At 41.5% G+C, this 8,601-nt stretch overlaps 1 pseudogene; it reads left to right on the plus strand.

Moving 5' to 3' along the window:
* Positions 4,787–5,841, plus strand: LOC110432704 (annotated as a pseudogene).

Raw genomic sequence — 8,601 nt, forward strand, 5'->3', positions numbered from 1 at the left:
TTAGATCAACTAGAGAACTCTCAGGAAACTTCCTCTCTTCCCACCAAAAATAATTATATAGTTATCCTTGGGCGATCTTGGATCTTAATTAGTACACTCATGTTCCCTGTGGAAAATCGATACTCTGGAATACTCCCGGGTGAAAGCTACATCGGTATCTGTGCGCTTGCGGATTTTTCTATTTGCGTTTAAAATACCCAACAAGCTTTCTGGCGCCGTTGCCGGGGAACGGTAGCTGTGCTAGTTTCGAACCAAGTCGTCCGTGTATCCTTTTTATTTTCTTTTTTTACCACACTCACCATATCATTTTCACCATACCACATGGATTTCACTCTAAGCATTAATGAGCATGGAATTTATTTCATAGCCACTTCATTTACTCCATGCTCATATGCAACATCTTCACAATCCATTGGTTTTTCCAACATCACCACATTCGAGATCTCCAACCCCCTCATCCTTTCTATTTATAAAAACTTTAAAAGGGCGGTTGTCGATGCATATGTCTATAATAAATTTTGCAGATCTCGTTGAGTTGATCTTGATATAGGTCAGCGTTGGAGGGGAAACCACTTCACTGACATAAATTGATGGTTTCCCAAGGACAAGCTTAGTGTCCTAAAACAAGCACTGATCAGATCATAACATGAGCTTTTAATTATTTGCAACATTACCTTGTGTGTTGAGCATATTAGAATAATTGTAAAAATATTCCTTCGGGTATTCTTGTCACTAACCTTTTTAGGATTGGAGCAAGAAGATCGGATGAATGACAAGCACAAGGTATGAACAACCAATCATCATACAACATTGAATTAAATTCATCCAAACTTGAATTTTGCAAAATTCAAGCTTGGGGGAGTACTTCACATAAAAATATCATTTGCCATGTTGCTATGTTGGTTGTCCCTACCTTTGAGACATGCTTAATTTGTTAAATAGTAATCACACTACTTCATCTCCACTTGAGTAGATCTCTATAAAAGCCATCACGCTACCTTTGTTTATCCTAGTAAGTGTTAGTTTGGAAGTAGTGTACATACTTCTATTGGTTTTTAAATTAAGCATGGTGCTTAGGTTAAACAGCCTTCCTTAATCTAATTAGACATGGAGTCTAGTTTGGTTATTGAACTAAAAACTGCTTGTGTAGACATTGGTATATTTTGTTGGACTAACCCCTGCAGGAAAACTTTCATATCAACCTAGGAAGTCCTGAGACAAACTCACATTGGAGACAAAGAGAGAGGCACATGAAGTTTAACAATTTACACAAGGAAGGCATGCGCACAAGAGATGGTCTACGGAGGGTGCCACAAACATGATGCACAACCGCTAAGAAAGGAAAGCTTCCATAAGGTAATATTGTACCATCACTCTTTAAGAAAGGTAACATCTTAAGGTACTTGATTATCACTTTTATAAGCTTCTCCTTGGTTCTGGCGTTCACATGAATAAAAGAGACAAACATGTATGATTTGCAACTCTAGATTAACCAACACAATCGATTCAACATGTTTAGTCCTTCCACCTTTGTGATCCCACACTCCTAATCATATGAACTAAAATGTTGCACATTCAATCTCTGGAAGATATAAACAAAACATAAGTATAGATAGATTATCTTTCCATTAGGTTGAGTGATCTGATCTGACGAATGTTTTAAATGCTACACTCATGATCTTATTATCCATCAACTTTGTCTTGCTCACTATGCTTAAGGTTAGAGAAGAAAAAAATACACTTTTGGTTCTGTTGGTGTTTTCCACCAACAGGGCCCATGCACTTGATCTCTGCCTTGTCTCTATGAGTAGGTACACTTCGAGCAAAATATGAAGGAGTTTTACAACTCCCAGACTCCACCAAGTGAAGAACTTAGATCTACGAGCACAAACACACTGGAGAGACTGGACACTCAGGCAATCACTGCCCTGAGATGCTTGAGGACATAACTACTGGAGTAACCCGTGGAAGTAATTACTGACCTTCTGCCGGTTAAGAGATACAATCCAGGACGCCCCATCATCCCGATCTCCATCGGCATGGTGGACTTCCCAGAAGCACTCTGCGACTTTGGCTCCAGCGTCAACATTATGCCCAGGGTACTCTATGAAAAATTCTTTACACATCCTTTATTAGAAACAGCCATGTGTTTGCAGCTTGCAGATCGTATGCTAAGTTTCCCAAAGGGAATATTGAATAACCTCTACGTCCGAGTTGGTACCTTATACGCTCCAGCAGACTTCGTGGTGATAGAGACTGGTACTGATGAGAGGGCACCCATCATCCTAGGGAGGCCATTCCTGAACACCTCAGGAGCTGTCATCTACACTAGTGCTGCCAAGATCAATTTCTACATCAAGGAGAGGAAGGAGACGTTTTCCTTCAAGAACAAGACTACACAAATCCCAGAGCAATCCCGACATGAACCAAGGAAGAGGACCAACATGAAGAACGGGAACAAGCAAATGTGTACCGAGTCAGCTAAGATGGTCACTGCAGCTCAAGGAGGTCAAGATCGTCAACTCAAGTCACCTTTCATGATCAAGAAGGACGACCCTAGTGTCCCAAGCATGGAGTGCACAATCAACGGATATTCTTTTCAGAAGACACTCTACGACACCGGATCTAACGTCAACATAATGGCCGCAGTCACTTATCAGCTCCTGCATGGAACCATGTCCCTACAACCAACATACATTCAGCTCCAGATGGCAGATCAGACATTCTGAAAGATTGAAGGTTATTGACATGGGAGAAGACGAGCACGATCCACCCATCATCCTTGGAAGACCGTTCCTCAGTACCGTTAAAGCAATCATCTACATTGGAACTGGAGAAGTTCACATGCACTTCCCCTCTAACAAGGTACACCGCTATTTTACTGACCTTAATTATATAGTTGAAGACTCTAAGCAGGTCAGGACAAGAAGACGACGACGCAACCGCAACCAGAGGAGGCAAATCATCAAGGACGGATGGGTAGACTATGAAGGAGAAGTTGTAAGGTCTGAAGACATAAAGCTTGAACAGAACTGTCCTGAGGAGACCGTAGCACCGAGTCAGGTGTGGAGAGAGAAGATAGTTATACACGAAGACTAGGCACCGCCGGAACCACCGACTACGCCATCCACCGAATCCCAGGACGATTGAGAAAACGGAGAGTCTCGTTCGGAGGACATAAAAACACCGAACGCCTTGCCAAGAGGTAAACTTGGTAGTTATCCTTTTCCTTTCAATTATTTAAAATAGTTTGCTTAGTTAATCAGGTTCATGCTATCTTGAAAAGAAAATAAAAATGTTAAAAATAGTAAGCCCCATAGAAGGTCTATAGAGACTGTCCACCGCCATTTCAAAGAGGTGTTGTATGCAATTGGTGAACTTAGGCAAAACATGATTAGACCTCCATCCAATGACACACCCCTTAAGGTTAGCAACAGCCCAAGGTGGTATCCTTATTTGAAGCACCTCCCCACACAAAATGTGCTTGCTGTAGTTATTTTGACTTGAAATTCACCTATGTATTGGCTGCCTAGGAGGGATCAGCACATGATGCAACCATTCTAGTTGATGCACTAGAGAGACATGATAGGTTAAGGGTTGCACCAGGTAACTAAGTCAATTAGTTACATTCTTAAAACATGTAATTAGATACACATGAACCTAATGCATGTCCATTGTTCTTTTAGGCAAGTTCTACTTAGTTGATGTTGGTATGCATGTCAGCCAGGGTTTCTTCCTCCTTATCGAGGGCTAGGTACCATCTCAAAGAATTTGGTCCTAGGAACAACCCAACGAACTATAAGGAATTATTTAGTTTGAGACACTCTAGCTTGAGAGTGATTGTTGAACGTGCCTGCTTTGAAGAATCGTTTTGGCATGATTGACAACAAACCCTTTCATCCCTGTAAGACACAAGTGAAGTTAGTACTTGCTTGTTATATATTGCATAATTGGATCCTTGCTCATGGGGTTGATGAAGTAGTTCCTGGTGAGTTCTCTTGGGTGCCAAATAATAACCCCCCTCTGCCCCATATCCATATGGATGACAATGCTGCTGGGGCTCTTAAAAGGGATGAATGGGCTACCCACATGTGGGTTAATAAGGGTTCCTCTCACATCTAGAACTGTGTGTTGTAAGCTTTGCTCATTTATCTTGTAACAACATAAGCTGTGTTGATTCTATATTTTATAAGTATGCTGAGACTATGGACATATGCTATGATGACTCTTGATTTCTTGAGATACTACACAGCATCTGAGACTACAGATATATGTTGTGATGACTCTTGATTTCTTAAGATACTGCACTGCATCTGAGGCTTTGGACATATACAATGATGATTTTTTATTTGTCTATTAACTGGCCTATGATGAATTTTTAGCAATGAAGTAGGTGGCTATTGTCTTATTTTGTTAGATCCAAATGTCATATTTATGCTCTCATTTGTGTTCTTCAAGTATTTCATGGCACTCATCTGGTCTGCAGGAATCATCCACAGTTTATGCAACATTTGGGTTATTTTCAATTTGATGGCAAACTGTGGATGAGCTAGCAGATTTCATGACTGCTATGTCTTTGTTTTCTAAGAAAGTTTCCTTATGATTTTGATAGCAGCCACCAATGAAAGTTTTAATTCAATGTCTGAGGCCAACTAAACTAAATAAACTGAGGCAAGTAGGCATGTGCTATGATGATTTGTGTTGTTATTTAATATGAACTGAGGCAAATAGGCATGTACTATGATGATTTCTTATTCTAAGTGGGGTCTGGCACTGCAACTAGGCCATGGCTGAGGGGGGTATGCCTGCTGATCACCTTGTGTTTTCTGGAGTTGAGCTGGGTGAAGACACAAATGCTGCTGGGGGCCTTGGTGATGGGGAGCTTGTTGCTAGGGATGTTGGTGCTGGGTTCACAACAACAGCACAGGTTCTAGCTCAGTAGAGGCCTAATTTGAGGTGGACTGACTCTATGTCTAGGTTTGTGCTGCGTCGCATGTGCCAGCTCATAACCACTAGAGTTAGGACTAATAAGGGTTTTAAAGAAGTTCACCTTAATTAGGTTGCCAAGGCCCTGCATGAGTTCAATGGCATGAGGTCACTGGTACCAGGTATACAACCACCTGAGAAAGTGGAGGCAGAGGTGGGTGAGACTAGCCAAATTGAGAGAGCTAAGTGGTGCTCTATGGGATGAGGATGCATGCATGATTGTGCTAGAAGAGGAGCACTACAATGGGCATACCCAAGTAAGCAATGTGACCAAATAGTGTACACTTCTTTCTACAAATTTATAGCAATGATAACTAACACTTATCATTGTTTGTGTAGGCACACCCTAGAGATGCTGAGCTCCTAAACAAAACCATCCAACACTACAAGCTGATGATGATCATCTTTGGAAATGGTCAGGCAACTGGTAAGTATGCCATAGGATCCAATGAGGCACTTGGCACTCCATCTGACTTTGCTGAGAGCTCCCTCAAGCCTGACCCAACAGAGCTTGCTAGTGGGAAGACTAACACAGTTGATGCTACAAAATCTGAGGGAGTTGTTGGCAACAAGAGGAAGAGATCCTTGCTTGCTGATGAGGATGTGGTGGTGTTCACTAGAATGGCAGATGCTGTGAGAGATGTTGCAGATGCAATTCGATCTACTAAGGTTGAGGATTCTCATCCTGAGTTGTATGCAGCGGTGATGTATGTGCCAGGCTTCACAGACAAAGCACTGATGTGTGCTTATGGTCACGTGTTGGACAACAAGGCCCTAGGCACAGCTTTTGTCATGGTTGACTCCCACCATGTGTTGTGGCTGAGGACTTTCTTGGCCAAGCACTACTATGTTTGAGGTGCTGGCAAGCTGGTAGTTGATCCTTTTGTGCAGTGCTTGCCCCTCTTGAGGTGACTGCTTGATGGGGTGCAGTGGTGGTTTCCTTTGTGCATAGCTTACTGCAGTTGGTGGTTGTGTAGTGGGCTGACCTACTCTTTTGTGCAGTTGATCTGAACCTGCATTCTTCCTACTAACACTAACTTATAGTTAGTGTCTTACATATTCTAGTGTAAACCTGCCCTTCCATCCTAGATCAACCAAGTTGGTGGATGTATTTGATGAGAAACCAGGTGGTTCTGAACATGATCTGAGCATGTGGCTATGCATCAGATTTGAAACTTCTATTCTACTTAGGAATTAATCTGAGCACATGCCTGGTCTTGCTTATGATGTTTTTATTATTTAGTCTGAGCACATGCCTAATCTTGCCTATGATGTTTTATTATTTGGTCTGAGCACATGCCTAGTCTTGCCTGTGATGTTTTATTATTTGAACTGAGCACTTGTCTAGTATTGCCTGTGATATTCTCAATGTTCTGAGCACATGCTTAGTATTGGCTATGATGTTTTTTCTAATAACTGAGCCAAATTTTAGTTGTAATGAAAGTTATAATAATTGTAGTTATGACTGTATTGTTAGTCTTAGCTTGTAAGTATGTTATGTCAAGGCTTTGATACTCCAACTCAACTAGGGGTGGTAATGTTACCACTACATGCAGCAAGTTACTAGAACATTCATATATGCAGCAACCAAACATTGTCTTTTGCATCTGGGATTTGAATGTTGTAGCACATGCATCCAACCAAACACTATCTCAACTTAGCTTGGATAGGTTTATGCAGCTAACCAAACAACCCTCCCTTGCATGCTTTGAGCCTGCCCAAAGCTGGCCAGCTGGCTGGCCGGTGTAAACCTGGTTCCCCTGAGAAGAGAACCAAATAGGCCCTTAAGATGGTGATTGGTTGCACGCACAAGGTGATCCAAAGGGCCATTCTGCTCCTTTTCGTGCACCTTGTTGGGTATTCTTAACGTCACTACCAAAAGTAGACTTAGTTTTCTAATTCTGATAACGGCGCCAAAAATGCCAAACCTATCCCTCATGCCACTTAAGCCAAGTTGTCATCCCCAGCATGACATGAGAGACGCGGTATTGAAATATGCAATTGCTCTTCTAAATAAATAATAAATGAGATCTACAAGCGCACAGATTAATACCGATTTTAACCGGGAAGTATTCCAGGTATCGTTATTTATATTTTTACCACTGGGAAGGGATTGCTAAACATCAATGTTGATTATGGAATGGAATATAGGATTGAGTATCTATCATTGCATGTATAATTGAGAGCATTTATCTATCTCTTTCATATAGGGATAAGTGTCACATAAAAGATAGATAAAGTATGAATGGTGACAAAGATAATTAATCTGATCAACATAACTAGCCACATATAATAATGATAAGCACCTCAACAGATATTCTAGTAAGTCATTAGCATAGAATTAGGATGAACTACAAGAATATTTCCTAAGTTATTCTTAACTATAAAGTCTAGCATATCATAGTTAGTGCAATTATACTTGGCAATCATTGCGAGACAGGACTACGCCCATGCATAGTGATATTATCAAGGAAGATGAGAAACATAGCAATCACTCCCGTGTAATAATGTTGCTCTGCCTGCCCTATACACGAGAGGGAGACTATATAAGAATCAATGGAACTGTCACCACCACGAACTACCCCGCGATCCGGCATATAGGGTACAATCGCAGATAAATACGGTATAGGCACCACGCCTACACAATACTTATCATTTACCCACTGTACACATGGATAAACGCTATACGATCCTAAACATGTATATAATTCCAATCTAACTAAGTCAGGCATATAACTATGATAAACTAAGAACAATATAATTGCAAATATAAACAAGTAGAGCAAAGTCATAATCAATATATTGAAGTAGAACAAAGTCATATTCATAATATTGAAGAACAATGATGAACAAATGAAGAACAGTAGAGGAATTACCAAGAATCCTCTTGACAGATCCGGAAACCAATCGAAGATTGACTCCTTTTAGTTCTAATCCTATGTAGCTATGCTAAACTAGAGATCTATTGATGTGGTGGCTCTAGGGCTTGATCAGAGGCTTCTTCTCCCGAGATAGATAAATGAATTAGGGTTTTAGATGTCCTCTCCTCCAGGGGCCAGAGGGTCTGCTTATATAGTCCTTCCAAATGAATATGGGCCGTTGGATCAAACCGACATTAATCGTACGGTTTTCCTTAATCCTTTAGGTCGGTGGAGCATGATCCGTGAAGTTGAATCTGATTGGCCCCGTGGCTAGGGCGGGCGCCTAAGGGGGGAGGGCGGGCGCCCTGCCCCCGAGCCCGTCCGGTCTCCCGTTCGTTTCCGTGGCTTCTGGACTCTTCTAGATGTAGGATAATTGCGCGGCACGTTAATATCTCTATGTAAACCCGACGTGTGGGCCTTTCCTCCATATTTCCTAATAACCCCCTGCAGAAATAGACAAATACCAAAACTCGTGGAATTCTGTCAGATAAAACCCTAAGTCTGGATGTCAGTTGCATTTGGATCCTTTTTTATTTATTTGATAATTAAATTTGATATTTAAGGACCGTCAACACACCTGAGGCTGTTTGGTTCACCCACGTGCATCATTTGCCTCCACCCGTCCATTCACTTGAGTCCCTCCGTCCTAGCCCCCCTGGTACATAAAATTTGAGCTTCCCTTGCGAGCCAGGAT

Source organism: Sorghum bicolor, chromosome 2 (genome assembly GCF_000003195.3).
Source record: "Sorghum bicolor cultivar BTx623 chromosome 2, Sorghum_bicolor_NCBIv3, whole genome shotgun sequence".
Lineage (NCBI taxonomy): Eukaryota > Viridiplantae > Streptophyta > Magnoliopsida > Poales > Poaceae > Sorghum > Sorghum bicolor.